The sequence below is a fragment of the Labeo rohita genome, chromosome 25 (assembly GCF_022985175.1).
Source record: "Labeo rohita strain BAU-BD-2019 chromosome 25, IGBB_LRoh.1.0, whole genome shotgun sequence".
Lineage (NCBI taxonomy): Eukaryota > Metazoa > Chordata > Actinopteri > Cypriniformes > Cyprinidae > Labeo > Labeo rohita.
In genome coordinates this window covers 6,446,637-6,471,313 of record NC_066893.1, presented here as the reverse complement: position 1 = coordinate 6,471,313, position 24,677 = coordinate 6,446,637, and the positions used below count along the sequence as shown (strand labels likewise).

General features: G+C 33.5%; 1 protein-coding gene across 8 annotated transcripts in view; it reads left to right on the top strand.

Moving 5' to 3' along the window:
• The window catches only part of LOC127156969 (zinc finger protein 469), a 396,695-nt gene that overhangs the window by 245,108 nt on the left and 126,910 nt on the right, over nt 1-24,677 (top strand). For 6 of the 8 annotated variants that reach the window (XM_051100150.1, XM_051100147.1, XM_051100145.1 and 3 more), the window contains one exon: nt 8,238-8,321. The gene's annotated coding sequence lies outside the window, so the exon portion shown is untranslated. Of the gene's footprint in view, nt 1-8,237; nt 8,322-8,690; nt 13,169-14,799; nt 15,472-24,677 lie in introns of those variants that run through there. The other 2 variants (XR_007825812.1, XR_007825811.1) reach the window with 2 other exon arrangements.

The following is a 24,677-nucleotide window of genomic DNA, read 5'->3' as shown; positions in this document are numbered from 1 at the left end:
TGATTCTTCTCATCACAGTGATTGATGGCCAAACTGAGCTGTTTAACTTTGGATTTGTGTTCTACTGTGTAACAAAGCTTTTGAGGTTCATGTTTACTTTCACACGTCTCCTGGCTCTGCCTTTTCATCTAGACTGAATAGAAAAGAGGTTGTTTGATGCAGAGTCAACACACAAGCAGGAGCATAACAATGCACGCGAATGTTCCTGAATTCGAAAGGCGCAAGTCGGTGTGTTGAATGAGTGTATTTTTTCCTTTTTTGTAACCCCATAGGTGTCAATGTGTTTTAAAATAGTGGTGGACTTATGAATATTAAGTAATGTATAAATATTGATACACATGATTTTTCCATGCCATAAATAAAGCCTGTGTGCCACGTTTCCACTGGTAGTTTGTTCAAAATGTGCAACAACTCCAAAACAAGAAAACCGAGCTCGAACATTGGGATTACAAAATAATTCTGGGAATTCTCATGCTTCCACACACAGTAATGTGCCTGATATGCGATTGTGGGAATTACTTTGGGAATGAGTCATCAGTGAGTCACGGCAGTAAGGGGGGTGATTCTAGACAGCATGACACATGTGTTCCTCCAGTCAGTGGAATACCACAAGGTTATATATCAGGACCAATCAAATTCAGTTGTATGTTTTTTATTAAGCCGAGTTTATCTAACCGCATCTGTGTGGCTTGAATTGCCTGCAGAAAGTGTTGAGAGATGCATGGTGTTCATTTTTGGCAGGAAAGCACTGAATAATTGATTCAAATCATTCGTGTTTGAAAACCTGTAATATGTTTGTGCTCTGTTGTTTGAAGTGGTTAATTGAGTCCAAGTAATTGTCTAGTCATCTTAGACGGTTAATTTAATTCAGATAGTTTCCAAAAGTTAAAAACATGCCCCCGACATCATCTGTTCTTTTTTCTTTGAAGGAGTCATGTACAACATTTCTCTGACTGGACTGATGGATGTTTCAATTTGCTTGTTTTCTGGCTTTTTACAGCTGGAATTCCCAATTCAGATTCGTCTGTCTGTCTGTTATCTACCTGTCTGTCTGTCTCCCTGTCTGTTGTCTATCTATCTATCTATCTATCTATCTCTCTCTCTCTCTCTCTCTCTCTCTCTCTCTCTCTCAATTCAATTCAGTTCAATTCAAACAGCTTTACTGGCATGACAGAAGCACATTTTGCATTGCCAAAGCATACATAGAAAATAGAGAACATATACAACAGATAGTAATTTGGAACAATCGAGCAATTGAAATTGAAGCAATTTGAACAAGCAAACTTAAAGGAAGGACATTAGAACAAGGGAGAAAAAAAAGGGGGATAGATAGATAGTAAAAAATTGTGTGACAAGTTTAGTTATTTATCTTATAAACTAAGTAACTAAAATTAACATTATCTACAGTGATGTGTATTGGTTGGTTTGGTCTGAGTTAGCCATGTATTCACTGGATATTGGTTTTTTGGCTGTGGCTGTGCCTAAGGAGATGGCAGGCAGCTATAAATCTTGCAGCTATATTTGCACATTCAGATTTTTCGCCGTTTTTCAGTTGTGGTGCAGTTATTAAATTGGGGAAATATTTTGTTTATTTTGGGATAGTATTGGTTTCTGATGGTGTGGTATTTGGAAGTGTATCTCAGTTTCGATCTCTCCCAGGCTGCAGTGGGAGCAGATTCTCTCCTCACGGGAGAGCCATATCTGTCTGCGCCGGCCCATCTCTATGGCCAGGCTGTGCTCGCTGAGTCTGTACATCGTCAATGTTTTCCTGAGTTTCACATCAGTCACTGTGCTCAGGTAGTTTGCCATGGTGTACTCTCGATTTAGTGCGGAATAACATTATAATTTGTGTTGGATTTTAATGGTGTTTGTCCAGTACTTATCTTTTTCTGTGTTAATAATTTGTGTGGGCCGAATGGTTGTAAGTGTGTGTGAGTCTTGAGGCTGGCTGATCTCTGCAGGCGTGTGCTCAGTCAGTCTCAGCACCAGCTGAAGGAGGGGACTCTCTGTGGGGTTTTGTTCTTGGTGTTTTAGGGCTTTATAATGGTATGAGCTGGGGTCGCTTGTCTTCAGGTGTTTCCAGAATTTCAGGGCTCTTTTTTGGATGTTAAGAATGAGAGGATATTGGCCTAACTCTGCCCTGCATCCATTGTTTGGCGTTTTTCTTTGGACTTTGAGTGTTCTTTTACAGAAATCTAGGTGTAGAGTTTCAGTTGGATGTTTTTCCCAATTCAGAAAGTCAGATTTTATAGATGAACCCCAAACCTCACTGCTATATAGTACAATTGGTTCAATTATTGATTTGAAAAGTTTGAACCAGATTTGGACTGGAATGTCAATTTTAATTGATCTTTTAATGGCATAGAAAGCCCTTTGAGCTTTCTCTTTGAGCTCCTTCACAGCCACAGTAAAGTTACCTGTTGAGGTGATTTTTAGGCCGAGATAAGTGTATGTTTTTGTGGTTTCAATGCTTCTGTGTGATAGTGTGAATGTGTCTGTTTGTCCCTGAGGTCTGGAGCGGTTCTGAAAGATCATGACTTTAGTTTTTTGGAGGTTTACTGTCAGGGCCCAGGACTGGCAGTAACTCTCCAATAGGTTTAGGTTGTCCTGCAGCCCTTCTTTAGTGGGCGACAGGAGAACCAGGTTGTCTGCATAGAGGAGGCACTTAATTTCTGTATCATGTAGAGTGAGATTTTGAGTAGGGGAGTGTTCTAGTGAATTAGCCAGTTGATTGATGTAAATGTTGAAGACATTCACTCCACACCCTTGATGAAAAAATTCTGTTCTTTTGTTTCCAATTTTGACAGCACATTGACTGGTTGAGTACATTGATTTGATCAAATGATTGATTTTGATCTGCCTGTTATCTGTCTATCTATCTATTTATCTATCTATCTATCTATCTATCTATCTATCTATCTATATGTCTGTCTGTCCGTCTGTCTGCCTGTTATCTATATATCTATCTATCTATCTATCTGTCTGTCTGTCTGTCTGCCTGTCTGCCTGTTATGTCTTTCTGTCTATCTATCTATCTATCTATCTATCTATCTATCTATCTATCTATCTATCTATCTATCTATCTATCTGTCTGTCTGTCTATCTGTCTATCTGTCTATCTCTCTGTCTGTCTGTCTGCCTGTCTGCCTGTTATGTCTTTCTGTCTATCTATCTATCTATCTATCTATCTATCTATCTATCTATCTATCTATCTATCTATCTATCTGTCTGTCTGTCTATCTGTCTATCTGTCTATCTCTCTGTCTGTCTGTCTGCCTGTCTGCCTGTTATGTCTTTCTGTCTATCTATCTATCTATCTATCTATCTATCTATCTATCTATCTATCTGTCTGTCTGTCTGTCTGTCTGTCTGTCTGTCTGTCTGCCTGTTATCTTTCTATCTATCTATCTATCTATCTATCTATCTATCTATCTATCTATCTATCTATCTATCTATCTATCTATCTATATGTCTGTCTGTCCGTCTGTCTGCCTGTTATCTATCTTTATCTGTCTATCTGTCTGCCTGTCTGCCTGTTATGTCTATCTATCTATCTATCTATCTATCTATCTATCTATCTATCTATCTATCTATCTATCTATCTATCTATCTATCTGTCTGTCTGTCTGTCTGTCTGTCTATCTATCTCTCTGTCTGTCTGTCTGTCTGTCTGTCTGTCTGTTATCTGTTATCTGTCTATCTATCTATCTATCTATCTATCTATCTATCTATCTATCTATCTATCTGTCTGTCTGCCTGTCTGCCTGTCTACCTGTTATCTGGCTGTCTGTCTATCTATCTATCTATCTATCTATCTATCTATCTATCTATCTATCTATCTCTCTCTCTCTCTCTCTCTCTCTCTCTCTCTCTCTCTCTCTCTGTCTGTCTGTCTGTCTGTTTTTTTTTTTCTGTTTGCAGTGTCTGTATATGTATCTCTCTGTCCATTTTTCTCTGTTTTTGTACATCTGTCTTTTTTTATCCAATCTGTCTCTTTTGCCTCTTTCTAAATTTGTGCAGGTCTGTCTTGTGTTTCTGTCCGTCTGTTTGTCTGTCTGTCTCTCGCTCTGTTCTGTTTTTTTTTTTTTTGTCTGTCCATCCTGTCTTCTCTTCATCATGCTGACGTCAGATCTGTGCAGATTTGCGCCACATGTGGTTTACGCCGTGAACCTGCATGGGATTAAGCATGTCTTGCTGCATGCTATGTGGATTACAACACGACACTTAGAAGTATTGTGTTTCATTTTTTGATCTCAGAGCTCTTTGATTTCCAGTGGATTACAGCACAAGTAGAGCAGACCTTCACTATGAAGCTTTGCCCTCTTGTTTAGGTGTAATTAATCTCCAGGGCAACTGCCGCCTCGGTTTCCCGTCTGTAGGAATGACAGTGCTGCACATGAACCTCTGGTCTCATAAATTCCTTCCGGAAGGCGTAAGAGAGCTTGTGGGAGGTTCAGAACCCTAATGCCGATGCAGAATAAACAGTAAACATCGTAAAAAAAAGAATAAAGCAATAAAACCACACGATTGAATGGAAACTTTGTAAAAACTTGCGCTCTTTTGTGGTATCCTCAAAAAGTGTAAAAGTGTTTTCTATTGTTCCACCAAAGCCGTGCTTGTGCTTGAGTCTGAGTGCTTTGATATGTAGATATGAGATCACGTATCTGAATCATATTATTTGCAACAGTTTGTCTTCTTGCCACTAAATGACTAATATAGATAGATAGATAGATAGATAGATAGATGGATACTCTATAGTTTCATTAAAAAAATGTAAATGTAAAAACCTAGCCATAGCCAGAATACATATATTTTTCAAAATCCATATAATTTACTGTAGCAGACAGTGTGACTGTGACGGCACATGTATGCTTCGCCTTCACGCAACTGTCCTCTCTAACCACAGCGATGAAGGCATAATCCAGGCCTCACACTCCCTTCCTCCCTCGTCAGATGTAAATCTTATTTTCTCCTTTTTGACTACGGACCGCCATAGTAAAGACAACATTTCTGTGAAATGACACGGTGACACTGATTCCCAATTACACGTCTGTCAATCAAAACCCAGGCCGTTCTTACTGATAGAGGAGAACAGTGTGGACTGACGCCAGATGCAATCACATCATCTGCATATATGTCTTTTAAATCAAGTTCTTGAGTGTGTCTGCCTGTGACAGATGACACAAGTATGTTTAACCACTTCTCAGACTCAGAGACCGGCGTGGAAGGAAAGATGATAGAGGAATTGGCTGACCCAAAGGCTGCCTGACCTAAAGTGTTATAATTTTAGACTCGAGCCTCTCACATGGTCTGGAACAAGGACGGCGTTTGGAAATAAACTTGGAATTTAGCTTAATTGTAGTTTACAGATTTAGGAGGGGCCAAGTGTTCAACTTCATTTTCTTGCATAAATAGAGTGTGAGTATAGGCCAGAGACATGGGGTTTGGAAGCCACAAAAGGACTTTGAAAAACTTCAGAGCCAGAAAGGACATTTAGACGTCTACTGTTTCAAAACATTTTGGCGTAAAGGAAAACACTGCCTTCATTATGCATAACACAGTTTAAACTTATACTCAAATTAATGAACGAGGTAGAAACAGTATTTCTTTTTGAAATTTTACAACTGCTTGTACAAAAAGGAAAATATTAAATTAGTAAACAACATTTTAAAAAGTATACAAATTGTTTAATATAGCTAAATAAACCTTAAAACATTAGGTTGCGACAATGAAAATCAATTTTAAGGGTCTACTCATATACAAATCATGTCAGTAAATTGTTGCAAAGTCAATGTGCAAAACATTTTCCACAAATTCTGTATGTATGCAAACTGTATAATATCCGAGGTACACATTTCTAGTAATTGTGCAGTTAATTATCATATTGTATTTTCAGAACGTTTTGAAATATTTGTCCTCTCCTCAAATTTATCACTACCGAAACACAATAATGTATAATTCGATAAGAAGGATTGAATTGACCTATTAAGATTTTGCTTGAATCTTCCTTGTAAATATAATTTTTAATCAATAAAAGTTGCAATTTTAACAATATTTCAAATGTAATTTATGAGATTTGTCGTATTTTGAATCCAGTTTTTCTTTGTAAAAAGCAAAAAAATAATCATACTGATTTCAAAGTTAAGGATTTATTAGTTTGAATTTACATTGAACCAAAATAAAGGATAATTTGCTATCCTTTATTTTTGAAAAAAAACATCCCAATTTTATATACTTTTGAGCCTAGCTCAAAGATGCTAATGAGCACATGGTTAGCTAGCACAGCTCTGAACAGTTATACATATATAAAAACTAAATGTTATGGAATAGCACCCAAAAAAAGCGTGCTTAACTGCAGAAAAAGGTGTTCGGTAGTGACATTTCTTTAAGTTACAAACCTTTACTTTTGAGCATGTTTACCTCGAAGTGATGGAGCCTATCTACTTACCTTGTAGTTCCGAGAGAGAGAGACAAATAAATATTTCCTGATCAGAAATGTAGGAGTGTAGTTAAAATCAGTTTCAGCCAATGTACTAAAACCAGTGCTTAATTTAAGCCGGATCCTGTTGCGGAAAATGTCAGATTTTGGATTTTTGTGTTCCGGTAATTGTTTTTAAAGATCCAGCATTAACAAGTGCATAAGATTGTGACAGTGTGTGTGTGCAGAGCAAGCGCGGGTTTATGGAGATGAATTTGGAGGTCATGTATTGGTCCTCAACATTTTTGACCAATCAGCGTTAAGTTCAAAATCGCTCTCATTGATTGGTGCTTACTGCCTAACCCACTCTCTCCAAACGTGCACTGCTCGCAAAACATATTGTTTAGTGAGCAGTGAAATTTTTAGACAGAGTGTAATGATATTAAGTGAAATATTACGATGTATAAACATTATAAACACTATAAACATAGCTATACATTAGTTCCCCTAGCTCCAAAACAAATCATTTAAATGTTACAGTATTCAGAACAGAACAATGAAAAAATATATAAAACTAAGAAACCAAAACAAAGCCAAACTTAAAGTACCAGGCGTTGGGGTCATGTACCTCTGTAATTCAGCACAAATCCAATTGTTTACATATTCGCAATCTATTTGAATGATAAACTATTATTTATAATGTAGACTAGGCTTTGGAAAAAAATCATCCTCTTCACATGACCATGTCCCTGGTTATACTAGACTAGAGATTAAATTAACCAGTGTAACCTTTTATATGTTTGGTCTGTATTTTATTTTGATAATGTACAAACTGTGATGTCAAGTTTGAATTGCTAGAATATGTGGCGTGCACGTGTGTGTGTGTGTGTGTGTGTGAGAGGCGTGATCAAATAATAAACGTAAAATACTCCACTATTTTTGGTCATACAGATAAGAGTTAGACATAACTGCAATGTTTACTTTTATTTTTGCACACTCACAAAAAAGAGAATATTTGTGCTTTTGTAAAATAAAGCAAACAGAATGCACTTTCTATCATCTCGGTTCTCCGTTTCCTTTCCGTTTTTTCATTTTCCCTCATCCTGGTGACCTACTTTTGACCCCAAAACCTGTGCCATAGGCTGTAGTTAGGCCCATGCAGAAACTTGTAAATGATGCTCTTACAGTTGTGGCATCACCGTTTAGTGACGACACTGAATGTTCCGGGAAAACTGAACTTGTATTGTAAGTGTCAGTCACATCGCCTTTTAACTGCTGTTAAAAGGATCCAGCAATTATTGATTTACAAATTAAGCGCTGACTAAAACATACACTCTGTAGTTTCGGTAGTGACATGAAAATGAATAAACAGGAAAATAGCAGAGTTAATTGGGTATTTTCTCACCATCATGTTGTTTTGCGTCTGTTTGTGGAACAAATTTGAACATTTGAGAATCTTCAAGCAGGTTTTTCCGTTGAAGACAAAACACATAAAAGCGTCATTAAAAAAGTGGTCCATACAGCTTTTGCTCTATATTACAGGTCTATGTGTGATACTGAACTTTAAGTTGTGCATCAGTGACATGATCAAACATGTATGATTCTTACATTTCAATTGACCAAAGGTCATTGGCACCAAACTTGGTTGTTAGCATACAGTATTTGCACTGTAAGTACTTTGCAGATCAGAGAGCTGTAATGGTTTCCATTTTTGGCAATCTTTCTTATAGTGCTGCTGTTTTGTTTTGTTGGCAAAAAAAAATCTCAGACTGATTAATGTAGGAAAATATTAATTTTAAGTTTTTTTCTTCTGTTTTAGGGAGACACTCATGCTTCTTTTCATTCAGATCTGGCCTGCAGATCGCAACGGATTGGACATCTGGAGAGCCGGCAGGATTCCCAGGTGGGCTGATCCATCTGTCTGGCGTGGGTCTGATAAATAAAGATTATGTGTTTTACATTTATTTACATATTTTGTTCCGGCCATTGCAAGTTCAAAGGATTTCATTTTATGACACAAACCGCAGTCACTGTAGGACTGAACTGTTCTAGCTGCTGCCATATATATGTAGCTCACTGTAATAGTCATTGGTGAATGTATTTATTTTTTTGCCTCAGTAATCAATGTATTGATTCAAAATTAAATATATTTAAAACCCCTTAACTCATGTATATAATAGTTAAATATGACAGCAAATTTATTTGTATGTATTTAGTTGAGTACTTTATTTTGTTTAATTAAGTCTCAATTTGGAACCTTTTTCCTCAAAAGCGTCAGGGTATGGAATGTTCTTCATAAAGTCTAGTTGAGAGAAACGGTGAACACACCCATGTGAGCTCATCAAAGAACGAGGCCAGAGGTTAAGCTGCAGACCCTGTTGACAGACCGACGACGTCAGTGACAGGACTGTTATTACTGTATTATTACAGTATTATTACTATGTATTAACATCCCACACATCACTGTCTGCAAAAAAATGATTTTTTATCGTGCCATCAAATGTTTACAGATCTTAATCAACATACATGTGAACTCATGTATGTACTCAATCCGTTTTTTTCAAAACAGTCAAAAAGTTGGACATCTTCACGCTCCTACGAAGCACAATCTGTCTCCCATATGTCAGATACGTTAAGTTATCTGCTGCGATCCATCTTGTCTTCAAAGTGAGGCTTTGTGTTGAGGAATGCACTGGCTGGAGTGAAAAATATCTATTAATAAGCCGTGCCCTGTTGGGGACCCTATTTCAGCAGAAATATGTCATGTCTAGTTAGGGTGTCGCTGACTTGTCTATGAGAAAACAGGCTTCAAAGCAGGACAGCAGCATCAAACTTAAGAAAACAGGCTTTCTGCTGGGCACATCATTCACGCACTCTTGTGGCTTGGGAAGAAAATAAAATGTGTGCTGTTTTAGGCGGGTGAGGAGGCTGGGAGAACGTGTGTGTTCATGTTGACAGTCTGAGAACTCTTTAAGTGAGGGTTAGAGGTTAAATGATTGTAACTTCAATGGCAGAGATTTGTGCTTGCATGGGATTTGAGAGAAGTCTTCAGGGGAATTCACTCAGAAATATACTGAGATTGCGATTCTTATTTATTCATATTTATTCTGTTTTTTAGTGCTGTTGTTGCAGTTTTTTTCTGCTGAAATGCTCAAAAGTGGTATACATTTTTTTTTGTGAATCTCTCACTTCATTCACTGTTCAGGTTTAGCTTATGCAAGTCAGTTCTTAATAATAATAAAAAGAAGAGGACTTTTGCAGATAATAACCTCTGTGACCAATAAAAGTTCATGATTCTTAGACAGTTAATTTATCATGGTAATATTCACAAATAAGCTTTGAATTTTGATGTTTTAAACAAATCCCCAGAAGTATAAAGCAGCTAAATGCAGGCTATAAACAAGCTACACCACAGTCACATTACTACTACTTCTTTTTTTTTCCTCCTTCTTTTTTTAATTGCAAGAACAAGTGTTATACAAAGCAGTGGTGTGCGGTGGTGTTCTGCATTTTTTTTTTTAAATCAAATATACAGTCATGTCCTAGTCACATTTTCTTGGTTAAATAAACATTACTTACACTATCAGACGTATCAGCCAAGTATGAATCTCATCAAGTTAGTGTTTTTATTCATTTTACATTTATTCCAAAATATTAACTCAAGGCAGTAACAGTTCAAAGTATATATTTTATTTGTGAACTTGCGTTAAGCTGTTCTTTTTAAGTTAACTTTTAACTAGTTGTGCATTTTTCGGATCATCAGTCATCAAAGCTCAGTAAATATTGGTCATAGAGATTTACTTGAAATTTCACTATGCTGATTACTCACTAAAAACTCCCACAGAGAATGCCATTGATTTGCATGCCATTTCAAATCTTGTTTTGACATAAAGTGGTTAAAGGGATCATCGGATGCTAAGTTCACTTTTACGTTTGAACACATCTACCCTATAATGATAAAATCCATGCAGTGGATTTTAATTATTCTGTAAAAAATAATATCCCCTTTTTCAAATCAGGCCATTCTCAGATGCCTGTTGGTGTGGCGTCACACAATTGTGAGTTATAAAATCAGAATTGCAAGACATAAACATGCAATTTTAAGAAATGAACTTGCAATTCGGACTTTATTTCTCAGAATTGCATGATATAATCTTGCAATTTGAGTCATAAAGTCAGAATTGCAAGTTGTGAGTTATTAAGCCTACTGCAATTCTGACTTTTTTTCCTCATAATTCATAATATAAACTCTCAACTGCAAGTTATAAAGTTATAAAATCTATTGCAATTCTGACTTTTTTTTTTTCCTTATAAATCATAATGTAATATTTATAATGTGAGTTATAAAGCTCTGGACTGGCTCAAGGAATGAAAAATGAAAACCAGAAAAAAAAAAAAAAAAAAAAACTTTTATTCTACGGAAACCTGTTTCCGCCACTGAAAAAAATAAAAAAGGACATTGCAACAATTTATCTCACAATCCTCCCTTTTTTTCCTTGCAATTCTGAGATTACATGAATTACATCAATTACGCATTTTTTTCCTCAGAATTGAGATAAATTTGCAATTAATACAGTTAATTAAATGAGCAATTCAGAGAAACGAAGTCAGAGAAATTTTGAGAAATTGTGTGATATGAACTCCCAGTTGCAAGTTATGAAATCTATTGCAATTCTGACTTTTTTTCAATATAATCAATATAAACTCAGTTTTGAGAAATTGTGAGTTATAAAGCAGGGCTCTGAACCATTTCAAGGAACGAAAACGAAACCAGAAAAAAAGGAAGAAAGATGAGGGAAAAAAAAATGAAGGAAAGGACAATAAACCCTGATGATCAGCAAAAAATGTCATTTTATTATATAGGCTATATCTATATTAGTTGTGCATAAATAGTCAGGAATTATATCTGAAATCATGTGACTTGTGGACAAGAGATCTAATATTTCCTTACTGTTACGCAGAACAACAATGGTGTAGAAACTCTTTTCACTCAGAAGTTGCTAGAACATTTCTAAATTAACGACAGAGAAATGGCAAGTAACAAATGGAGTAATATGCAAAATCTTGAGGTGGAAAGATTAAACTAATACTAGTATTTCTTGTAAAAAGCATTACAGTAATCTTTGTTGTACACTTTTTGGCTGACAGATGAGTTCATATTACCTTTCAAGCACCCCAGACTGCAGCAAAGCCTAAGTGGTTGATCACAACCATGTTCGAGTTACAGAACTTTAACCTTTATCATTCCAGTCTTGTATAAACAGCCTCAGAGGCGTTTACTTATGTTTCTGTCAACCTGGAGGCCTGCATTCTGAGCCGCTGTAGTTATTGACTCCTCCATTGTATACGCTGTCTTAAGGTTTAATCTAGTCGTGCAGTACATGAGGGAAAATCCACCACTCAGTGTCATGCTGAGAGAGATATTTGTCTTTCACCTCTTAAAATCCCTCCCCTCCTCCTCGTCTTAAGGGTTATTGACAGGTCTGGAAGGCTCCAGGGTGAGTAGAGGGGCATGGAGGGGGCGGGACCTCGCTATTGAGTGACAGCCACAGTTATTGCATTTACTGACAGATAGATCGTGTCATTAGTTCTCCACGGAGGTGGAGATCCATCTAAAGCGCTCTCAGCGCTTGAAACGTGATTCCGCAGGAAGACGTTAACGTCAACGGAAAACTCATATACTTCAGACGCGCTGTTTAATACAGGTATTCATGCAGAACTAAAGGGACTGATATTAGATCAGTGGAAGAACTGACAGTGACCTGATTATGTCTGTCAGTGGTCATCTAGTGTGTATTATTTAGCTTTGATGGCTCCTGTCAGCAAGAGAATTATCTGTTTTCAATCAGTTTTCCCTAATGTATATTTTGCACAGTATGCTGAGGGTGGAGGTGCTATATAGTCAGGATAGAAGGATGTTTTTAAGCACAGTGTAGTCTCATGTACCCAGACTTTGACTAGAGGCATCAAGTCTGGTCCACATTACAGCATTTTCTGGCAAAGAACCGCCCACTGAGACAGGAAGAGATCGTTTGACTGACATGTAATGCAATCAGAGTTTTTGTTTTTATGGTTTGAAATATGTTTTTTTGTTGTTTTTGTTGTTTTTTGCTAATTTTAATGTGTTGTAGTACGGCTTCGCAACTTTTTAAATTATGCACAATTACATAAAACTAACACTAACAAAAGCATAAACCTGTTACTCTTAAGTAATACTAGTAATTTGGTAATATTATTCAACACTAATTTGTGTAATTTTAGTGTAACAATGGCACATTAAAGTGAAGTGACAGATTTTTTATTATCTTTTTTTTTTTTTTTTTATTTTAAAGAAATTATTACTTTTATTCAATAAAAAGCCCACTTCCACCACTGAATAAAATAAAAAATAAATAAATAAAAAGATATTTGCGACATTTAATCTCACAATTCTGCCTTTTTTCTTGCAATTGCAAGTTTATATCTTACAGTTCTGGCTTTTTTCTTAAAATTCATAATATAAACTTGCAATTTTGACTTGATTTCTCAGAATTGTGTGATATAAACTCACAATTGTGAGTTATAAAGTAAGAATTGTGAGACAGACTGGCAATTTTGAGAAATAAACTTGCAATTCTTACTTTATTTCTCAGAATTGCGTGACATAAACTCGCAATTGTGAGTTATATTCTATCCCAAATCTGACTGTTTTTTCTCAGAATTGTATGACATAAACTTGAATTGCAAGTTATAAAATCTATCGCAGTTCTCTTTTTTTCTCCAAGTTCATAGTATAAATTCACAATTTCGACTTGATTTCTCAGAATTGTGTGATATAAACTCACAATTGTGTTATAAAGTAAGAATTGCGAGATAAACTAAACTCGCTATTTTGAGAAATAAACTTGCAATTGCGAGTTATAAAGTCTATTGCAATTCTTTTTTTTTTTTTTTTACAGTATTGGTAATATTTACTCCCAATTTTTAAGAGAAAAACTCGCAATTTTGACTTGATTTCTCAGAATTGCATGATATAAACTTGCAATTGTGAGTTATACTCTATAGCAATTTGGACTTTTTTTTTTTCAGAATTCGTAATATAAACTCGCAATTTTTGAGAAATAAACTCGCAATTTTAACTTGAGTTTTCAGAAATGCAATTGTGAGTTATAAAATCTATCACAATTATGACTTTTTATTCTCAGAATTCATAATATAGACTGCCAATTTTGAGAAATATACTCTCAATTCTTACTTTATTTCTTAGAATTCGTAATGTAAACTCGCAGTTGCGAGTTATAAAGTCTATATCACAATTCTGACTTTTTTTTTACAGAATTCGTAATATTTACTCCCAATTTTGAGAGAAAAACTCGCAATTTTGACTTGATTTCTGAGAATTGCATGATGATGCAATTGTGAGTTATTGTCTGTAGCAATTCTGACTTTTTTTCCTCAGAATTTGTCATATAAACTCGCAGTTGCGAGTTATAAAATCGCAATTCTGACTTTTTCCTCAAAATTCGTAATATAAACTGGGATTGAATTTTGAGAACTGAACTTGAAATTCTGACTTTATTTCTCAGAACTGTGTGATATAAACTCAATTGCGAGTTATAAAGTCTATCTAGCAATTCTGACTTTTTTTTCGGAATTTGTAATATTGACTCGCAATTTTAAGAAATAAAGTCACAATTTTGACTTGAATTCTCAGAATTGCCTGATATAAACTTGATATTGCAAGTTATAAAGTCTATAGCAATTCTGACTTTTTTTCTCAGAATTTTTATGTAAACTCGCAATTGCAAGTTATAAAGTCGGAATCGTGAGATAAAGGCTCGCAATTGCAAAATTCTGACTTTTTTTCTCAGAATTCATCATTTAAACTCGCATTTGTGAGTTATAAAGTCAGAATTGCATGATGATTATCTCACAATTCTGACTTTATAACTCGCAGTTTCAAGTTTATATCTCACAATTCTGACTTTGTTTCTCGCAATTATGAGTTATATATTATACCATGCAATTCAGAGAAAAAAAAAATCAGAATTGTGAGGTAAAAAGTCACAAAAACCTTTTTACATTTTTTATTCCGTGGCGGAAACGGGCTTCCATATTTATTCAGCAAAGGTTGCATTAATTGATCAAAAGTAACAGTAAACACATTTATAATGTTACAAAAGACTTTTTATTTCAAATAAATGCTGCTCACTCTCTATTCATCAAAGAATTTGAGCAAACTTGAAGTCTTTCTATTGACTTCCAATGATTACACTGCATTTAAATGAATATTTGCCAACACTTTGACCAATAGTTCAACTTTGAGATCACACTTTATATAACACATAACTAGAGCGCTAGTCAAATGTACTCTGGTCTCATGGATTGTTTCATCTTTATAGCATTACAGCATGAATCATGTCGCCTTAAACTGAACATCTCTGCTTCCACTCATCAACATATGGAGCTCTGACGGTGTTCCTCAAAGATGGCGGCAAAGTCAATTGATGTAATTGAATGCACATTGAATGCTTGAGGGTAAGTTAAATCTCTTAAAGTCTGTCGTTAAAAAGGTGAGAAATGGAGGAACAATTGTGATTCAGGACAGAACTGGCTGTCCCCCAGAGCTCAGGACACAGTGTCCATGTGAGAAGAGCTGCGATAACACAGTAGAAGAGGCTAAAAGAGCTGTTTTAGTTTGATATGACAGAAACTGTGCAGTGTCAGTGACACGTACATTTAATAAATCTACCTGGAATGGGAGGTGAAGATGACGGCTTTTGTTTAAAACACAGCAGTTGTAGCAAGTACTTCAATGTTAAATTTTGTTTTATTATTTTAGCGTAACCAATTCATGTTTAAAAACCTGTGCTGGTAACCTGTTGCCAACAATAAATAATCAAAAAATCCATTCTTTATGTTCATTTGACAAGCAAACTCTTTGGTTGTCACTTTGTTACTATTTTTGTTGCATTACATGGCTCCGCCCACAGTCAAATTTCATTGGTCCAAAATACACTCCAAAGATTGTTTTATATATATATATATTTTTATTTATTATTATTTTTTTAACTTCGAATGGTAATTTAGTATATTTTTCGTATAGTATGTTTATTTAGTATATTTATTCATTACTTTTTTAATTCATACTTTAAGTTTTTATGTTTTACATTTCCATTTTAATTAATAATTTTTAGCATTTGTTTTAGTTTTAATAGTTTTGATTTCAGATTTAGTTATTGTACTACAACAAGTTAAACTAATAATTGAATGCCTATTGATATTTACTGAATGCCTATTTTTATTTCAGTTAAAATAAAATAATAAAATTAATTTGTTATTATTTTGTTTTATTTTATTTTTTATTTTTTTATTTTAGCATTGGGTGGCAATAAATACAGATTTTCTATATCTAATTATTTAAATTTACTTCTAATGATAGTTCATTATCATTTAGATATTGTTAGTATATGTTTTATTCATATTTTAAGTTTTACATTTTATGTTTTTCATTTTAATTTGTTGTTTTTATCATGTATCATTTGTTTTAGTTTTAATCATTTTGATTTCAGAATTAATGCCTGTTTGATGTTTACTGAATGCCAATTTTTATTTTGTTTCAGTTAAAATAAAATAATTAAAATCATTATTTTATTTTATTTTATTTTATTTTAGCATTGGTGCCAATAAATAAAGATTCTTTTCTATTTTCAAAAATATGATTGATTGTTTTTTATTTACTTCTAATGATAATTAACACTGTTAATTTTGTATTCATATATTAATCATATTTAAGTTTTATGGTTTTCATTTTAATGTATTATTTTATCATGTTATTGTTTATTTATTATTTATTATTTTAGATTTCACTTTTAGTTATTATAGTACATAAAGTTAAACTAATAATTGAATGCCTATTTGCTATTTATTTAATGCCTATTTTTATTTCAGTAAACATTTAATTATTTTATTTTATATTTTTTATATTTTATTTTATTATAGCATCGGGTTGCAATAAATAAAAATTGTTTTCTATTTTTTTTTATTTATAATGGTAATTTTGTTTTTTTAGTTTTTTATGTTTTCCATTGTAATTTTAAAGTTTTAGAAATTGTATTTTTTATCATTTGTTTTAGTTTTAATAATTTTGATTTCAGTTTTAGTTATTGTGGTAAGTCAAGTTTAACTAATAAACTGAATGCCTTTTTGCTATTTATTTAATGCCTATTTTTATTTTTATATCAGTTAACATTTTATATAACAAAAAAAAAAAAACATAGCATAATTATTTTTAGAAGTTTATTTATTTATTTATATTTTAGCGTTAGGTTGGTTTTATTTTATTTTATTTATTTTTTTTTTTTTTAAAGATTTAGTTAAGTATAATAACCCTGATTTAATTTTAGGCCATTTCTCAGTTAAAAACATTGTGCTTCTGTGCTGTAACAATACGTGGTAAAACCATGAGTACACCCACCAGTGACTTGGTAATACACCACTGATACAATGTGCTGAAATGAAGACAAAATCATACACTGATGGATAGAAATATAAAGAAATGTGAGCGTGATGAAATTATTTGGCGTGTCGAGCTAATGCGCTGGTGTCCAGCTTGCGGGCAGACGCTCTTATTTGAAACATGTGGGCCTCGATAAAAACCCCAAAGCCTCTCTCTCCTCTTTGATCACGTAACTCCCCTTCTTTCTGGGCGAGCCCATGTGAAAAAAGCAGCTGCGGCAGATATTACTGGACGTCATCCAGCGCTGATGAAACATACCGCGGTAATCCTCAGCATCTAAGCGCACACTATGTCACGCCGCGGCGCAGACGCGCACCTCAAAGGTGAGAGGCTGCAGGTATGTGAGGAATGACTACATATGCTTACAGGCTGACCACTAAAAACCTGTCTGCAAGCAGGAGTTTCTGGACGACTGCTACAGGACGTGTTGCAAGAGCAGGACGTTTGCTACGTGGTTGGAGAGATATTATGTATGTCTGTTTTTTTTTCTAATGGAGCCACAGAACACCAGGGGAAAAAACAAAAAACAAAAACCACGCTAAATACAAGTAATAAAAAACAGATGATTATAAAATTGTAATAAATATTGCGAAGCTATACATTTAAATGAATAATAATACATTACAATGTTTATTTATTTTTTTAAAAATGTCTAGTACGTTAATTCTATTATTATACATTTTGTTATTGTTATGATATTATATTGATTTATAATAATGATAATAATAATAAGAAAAAGAAGAAGAATAATATTTAGTAGTAGTAGTATTTAATGATGGATGATGGATAAGTAACTGTTTGTTCATAATAATGATAATAATAAAACAATTTTTAAATTATATATTTTAATATTATATTGTGTTTTTTATAATAATTAATACAATGTGAAATTTGTTGAAATTAGTTAATTTATCATTTAGTGAAAAAATAAAATAATAAATATAATACAAAATAAATATAAAAAAATATATTTTCAATTTTTAAATAATTTTTAATTAATTAATTTTTGTATTATTGTGATCATTATATTAAAGTTGTTAAGTTTGCTGTCTATTATTATTATTATTATTATTATTATTTAATGATGGATAAGTAACTATTCATGTTTATTTTATTATTTTTAATTATTTCCATGAAACACATATGAGAGGTACAGAAGAGTGTGAATATATATATATATTATATATATATATATATGATTAGCTGTATTAATTAGTATAATGTGAAAGTTGTTGAAATTACTTAATTTATCAATGAGTGAAAAAACGAAATAACTAATCTAATATAAAATATATAAATATAAAATAATAAAAAATATTAATTTACTTCTAATGAAATTTTAGTATCACTGTCTATCATTATATTAGAGTTGTTAAGTTTGGGCTATAAAATAATAATAATAAAACAATTTTTATATTATATTGTTATATTGTGAATGTTTTTTGATTTATCTATATTAATGATTAGCTATATAATTAATATAATGTGAAAAAGTGAAAAAATAAAATAATAAACATAATATCAAAATAAATGTAATATAAATATAAAAAATACTAAAAATGTTTTACATTTTTAAATAATTTTTAAATTTACTTCTAATGAAAATTTAGTATCATTGCGTATCATTATATCAGAGTTGTTTTGTTCGTTTATTTTAATTGTAAAATTTATTGTATTGTAATTATTTTCATATATATATATATATTTTATTTATGATTAGCTGTATTAATTAATATGATGTCAAAGTTGTTAAAATTATTTCATTTATCGAGTAAAATATAATAATATAAAAACAATATTTTCTACTTTTAGATCATTTTTTAATTTAATTTAATGATATTTCAGAGTTAAGTTTGTGCTAGCAAATAATAATAATAATGACTTAATTCTGTTAATTTTAAGAAATTTAATTTGAACAAATCAGTTTTTAATGTACCACCTTCATGTTTTTGCGACAGTTATGATGAATCATATAAATAGTTAAACAATCTAATTTCATTTAATTGTTTGCAACACATATTGATGTATACAGTTTGTTTCGATTAATTGTAATACGTCAAATTTAGTATTTGTAAAAGATGTATGTATTTTGGTATTAATACATTACATTGTTTACAATTTTGTTTACTTTTGTACAATAATCTTGGTACTCTCTTGCGTCACTATCCAAAATCTAGGCTGTGAAGCCCTGTTTTACTGCACGCGTTCGTTTGTTTTGTTTATAATTATGAAAGGCATTTATAGAAGTGATGATTTAGAGCTCAAGTCAAGTGGCTGCACTTGTATGTTCGGTGTGTGAGTGTGTTTGCGCTCATGCTCATGTATGTGTGCTGTTGTTGTCCATCGCAGTGGGAAGAGCTTGGCCAGTCCTCGTTGTTTGGGATAATTGCATGTTTCTGTGGTCTGTGGTCCATTCTCTGTCTCTATGTGGCCAGGGTATCTATGTGGCAGGATCCACATTTAGGAGCGCTGTCTCCACTGTCCAAATCGCTCCCACTTCTTTCCTATTCCTATAGAATTGCTCGTGCTTTACCAATATAATGGCCACTGTGTTCGTCCAAATTATATTCTAGTTGCGTGTGCAGTTGGTCTTCAGGGCCTATTAGGGCTGGAAAAGATACTCCAGAGTAAGTTGGTTAATTCATGAAATTTTAAATGCGCTGAAGGAGGTTTAACGGTCATAAATCAGCCGCTGCGATGTGTGTGTGTGTGTTCGCAGGAGTCGAGCGATGTGATGAATGGATCATCTGATCATTGAAAGGAGGACGAATCGAGTGATTTATGCAGGAGAGTGCGAATAAGTGAAGTCAAGGCGTCGTGGTGTCTTTTCAAAACAATTGGAAGGAACAAGCGTTATGAATTATATATTGTGCTCTGTCATTTTTTAATGATCTGTATCACTTATCTGGCTTTCCAGGCTGTACAGTAAACCAGTCAACATTTGTTGTTCTTGTATTTTGTCAAGGTTGGGATATTACATTCTAATTTAAATTCTAATTAAAAAGGTATTTTTATATTAAATCTCATTCACACCAAGAATGATAACTATAAAGATATATTAGTCAATATTAGTCTTCAAACAATGGACCATAACATTCATGTGTATTATAAGCACATACTGCAGTTTTCAGTTGCTGCTTTAAGTGCTTAAGCTCTTTGGTGGATTTTTACTTATTTTGGAAAAAAATCATTCTGAAAGTGATTTAGTTGCCGTGTGGACTTCTGTATTATTATAGAATTAGAATGATTATTAAAACATTATACAGTGTAAAAAAAAAAAAAAAAAAAAAACACCATTTGTTGAGTCAGCTTAAAATAATTTGTTACCCTGCTGCCTTAAAATGTTAAGTTCAGTCAACTCAAACACGTTTAGTCAACTTGAAATGTTAAGGTTGTACTAAGTGACAACTATTATTAACAACAAATATTTGTGTTTGTTAAACTTAAAAGCTGGGTAAGTAACCCAGCTGCCTTAAAATTTTAAGTTGAATCAACTCAAATATCTAAGTTGTCACTTAGCATAATTTAACATTTCAAGTTGAATAAACTTATTTGAGTTGACTGAACTTAAAATTTAAAGGCAGCCGGGTAACAAATTATTTGAAGTTGACTCAACAAATTGTTTTTTTTTACAGTGTAGTTATGTATCATTGTAGTTATTGTCCTTGGTGTAAACATGCTTTTATTCAACATTTTCATACAAAAACTCATGAAGTACTCATGATGCCTGTTTGTACCAAATCTGATGCAACTAAACTACAGAAGTATTATTTTTTTAGCACCATTTGGTACGAAACCTATTCATTATAAATATAATAGGGCTGTCAGTTGATTAATTTTTTTTATCTAATTAATTGCATGATGTGTCGATTAATTAATCTAATTAATCACAACATAAATTTGTGATTTTAAAAAGATTATTTAAAGCTATTTTTGTGTTAAATGAGAAAGTATCAAGTAGACATTACAAATTGTAGCTTTAGAAAGAAATATTTTATTTGATTCAACATAAAATGTGTTAGACATAAACATTTAGGCTGCAAACATAAACTATGGAAAATAAAACAAGATAATTTGAGAAGAATCTCAGTTTTGTTTTGTTTTGTTTTTTTGTTCATATAATGAAAGTCATGGTAACCAAAACAGCTTTGTTACCAACAGTCTTCAAAATACCTGAAGTAAAATATATTTATTTTCTTAATGAAATTATACACAAAATAAAATCTAAATCTGCCATCAGGTGGTGGTAAATATCTTTATGAGTCATTTACTCATTTGATTCAATTCACTTAAACGGTTGATTCATTCAGGAATGAAGTAAATGGCTCTCTCTATAAACAGGCTTTTGAATCATTGATTCACATGATTCATTCAAAACGTGGATTCATTCAGAAACTGAACAGCGCTGTGTTGCTGAGAGATGCGCAACAATTCTGCTGTGGCTTCAAAGGTAATATGTTCTCTGCAAAATTGAGCAAAAACACATAATATAGTGTTTAAAATATAACACAATGTGTTAACTTCTTATTTACTGAACTGTTGTATAAAATCACATTTCAGCTCATGACAGATCAGGACAAAATCAGCACATGTGTCATATTGCTCTTGCTGCCCGTGTGATATATATATATATATATATATATATATATATATATATATATAAATATAAATATGAGACAAAACACATACGGGGCATTTTTTACTGTATATATCACACTCGTGATCGATATATAGCCATATTTCACGTGTACGAGTTTAATATTGCATTGAGTTTGATGGCACAAGTGTGTAATTACATACACTAAATAACAACGGAGTGTCTTTGAAAGCCCTCTTTTGTGCAGAACTACTTTCAAACTCTGTAAAATCTAAAGTTGACAGTTGAACAGCTGAGCCCGAGCCTCCGTTACTAATTCCAAATTTTGGAGATAATTTTTTTGGATTAAAATTGGTATAAAAAAAAGCGTCATTCAGGAACCAGTATGGAAGTCAAGGTATCAGTATCTGTTTCTATATCAGTATAGATAATGAAAATTTTTGAACAGTACCCAGTCCTAATACCATGTCTGAAATCTTAGACTGATGTAATGAAATAATTATTTTCTTTCCCCTCTTGTTTTTGTAAACAAAAACTGCTCATGTTAAGATAGAATGCCACATTTGAGCTATTGTAATACTCAATCTGTCATTTCTATATATATATATATATATATATATACAAATGCGAGTAAAAACATATAACACTGCAATGTAGTGATAACAACAGCCTGTTTTTAAAGAGATCCATGTTTCTGACATAAGCGAATAAAATAATCTTTTCCGAAGACAAGATGATTGTGATTAGCTGTTCTGTCATTAGCGAGAATGACAGAAAAATACATTTTAAAGTTTTAAATGACCGTAAAGAGTTGGGAGAATATTGTATATGTGTCAGATCCATGTCACGTGCATCAGGTTTTAAAGAAACAGCGCTGATTTTAAAGTGAAAGCTGAAGTTTGACATTGATTGAAATCAAAGAACAAAAGAAAAAGAGTAATCATTACTCGACTGCTGTTGTCGCTGACTAACTTTTGTACCTTAAATAAAGGTTAATCTGTACAGTTTATGCATATACAATTTATAGTTTATGTGAAGATTGTTTTAAAATCACTTTTAAAACAAAAAGTTATGTATTTCAGAGCCTATTAGATCTTAAAAAGAATGGCTTTCAGTTATACTGTAAAGTTGAATGGCTATAATTAATAGGTAAATTTAAAGAAAAACGCATTTGATAGAGACAAAAACATTGTAAATATGTTTAGTCATTGTAGTAGTAATAACTGCCTGTATTTGAGAGTTTCATGGCCGGTAAAAAATAATAAATAAATAAATAAATTGGCCGGTAAATTTTATCACGTCACCATTGGCAGGTGTGGCAAAAAGTTAGTTTTAGGCCCTGGATATACAGATGTTGGACAATGAAACTGAAACACCTGGTTTTAGACCACAATTAGTAGGCCAATACAGCATCATTTCATCTTGGGAATGACAAATACAAGTCCTGCATAGTAGCCAGAGGGTTTTTGAACCATTGCTCTTGGAGAACAGTGGCCAGGTCACTACGTGATGCTGGTGTAGAAAAATGTTTCCTGACACGCTCCTCCAAAACACCCCAAAGTGGCTCAATGATATTGAGATCTGGTGACTGTGCAGGCCATGGGAGTTCAACTTCACTTACATGTTCATTAAACCACTGTGTCACCAGTCTTGTTGTGTGTATTGGTGCATTATCCTCCTGAGACACGGCATCACCTTCAGGGTACAATGTTTGAACCATTGGGTTTGCCATTTACCATTTACCATTTACCATTGTGTGAATTTTTGTTATTTTCTGTAAAAAAACATTTTCACTGGACACCTAAATTAAATTTTTGGCATCCAAATAAAAAAAAGAACAACCTAGCCTCCAAAAAAAGCTAAATTATCATTTTAAAATATTTCAGATTCAGCATGAGATCATGTTTTGTTTTAATGCCTCAACTCACATGTTTCTCGTGTGGAAAATTCTGGAAATGAACTGTCAGTAGGCCTTAGCGCAGTCATTCTCTTCTTCCCCACACTCGGTCTAACATCAGCAACCAACAGCGCTTGGAACATCACAATCAACTGACTTGCTTCCAATTAATAACTTTAAGGCAGAAGAGAACAAGTCATATGGGAGTGCTTTATCTCCAGGCCAAATGCTCTCTTCTAAATGGAAGCAGATTGGTCACGTCTCCGTTCCATTGTTCTCGTCGCGTCTGATGCCGAGGCATACTGAGATGCAGATGATGTTTTTTTTCTGCTTTCCCAAACGGGCTGTGGAAAGCATAATTCAGTAAGTGGATATTTGTTGCTCTGACTCAAAGTGCCACCTCAGCATCCTGGCAGTGCCAGCACACCTAGCTTTCCAATGGCATCTGAAGTTCATTATCGCAACTTTCGTTCGGGACGACAAACAAACCCAAGCAGCCGACGACAGCCTGTTTCCTTTCTGCCATTGCCAAAAGGTCAGAAAGTTGATACCCATAATCTGCCTGAAACTCAATCCCTACAGCTGCAAAAAATGAGATGTTTTGAATTGTTTTCTGGATGGTTTGCCTAAAATATTGCCAATATGTGACTGATAGAGGTCAGGAACTGGTTTAAACATGAAATGCAAATACCTCTGGATTCGTAATAACTCTCAAGCACGTTGTTCTGCATTACATAAGCATGCTATAGCCTCATAAGCGGCACCTGCGTCGAACTGACACATGTTACGATTGACATTCCCCGCTCAACCCCACCTGGTGCTCCATCTTCAAGTTCCTGACGTGCAGAACCCCTGAATGAAAGTTCAGAACGCCATATGCATCGGGGACAAAGCTATTAGTCAACAAGCTAATCACGTCAGTTCTTGTTAGACTTGAAAAACACCAGCACCGTGTGTACATTGTAAGTCCAACATTGCTACGTTTCTTTAAAAAACGTTCTTACTCTTTGGCACGGTCTTACTCGTGTTTGGCTCTGTATGGACTACATGGAAGATCCTGCTTCTTTTTCTTCTTTATTTTAATTTTTTAAAGCAATTGAGCAACATATAAATGCCAAGTGTTCTTTTACCTAAAAGTCTTTCTTGTGAATGTGCAGAGGGCTGTAAATAACAATTCAGGTTCATTTATTGCTTGCCTGGACTGGCTTGCTTTCGCCGAGAGCAACAATTTAAGGGGAGCAGGTGTGATTTGAAACTCTGACCCTTT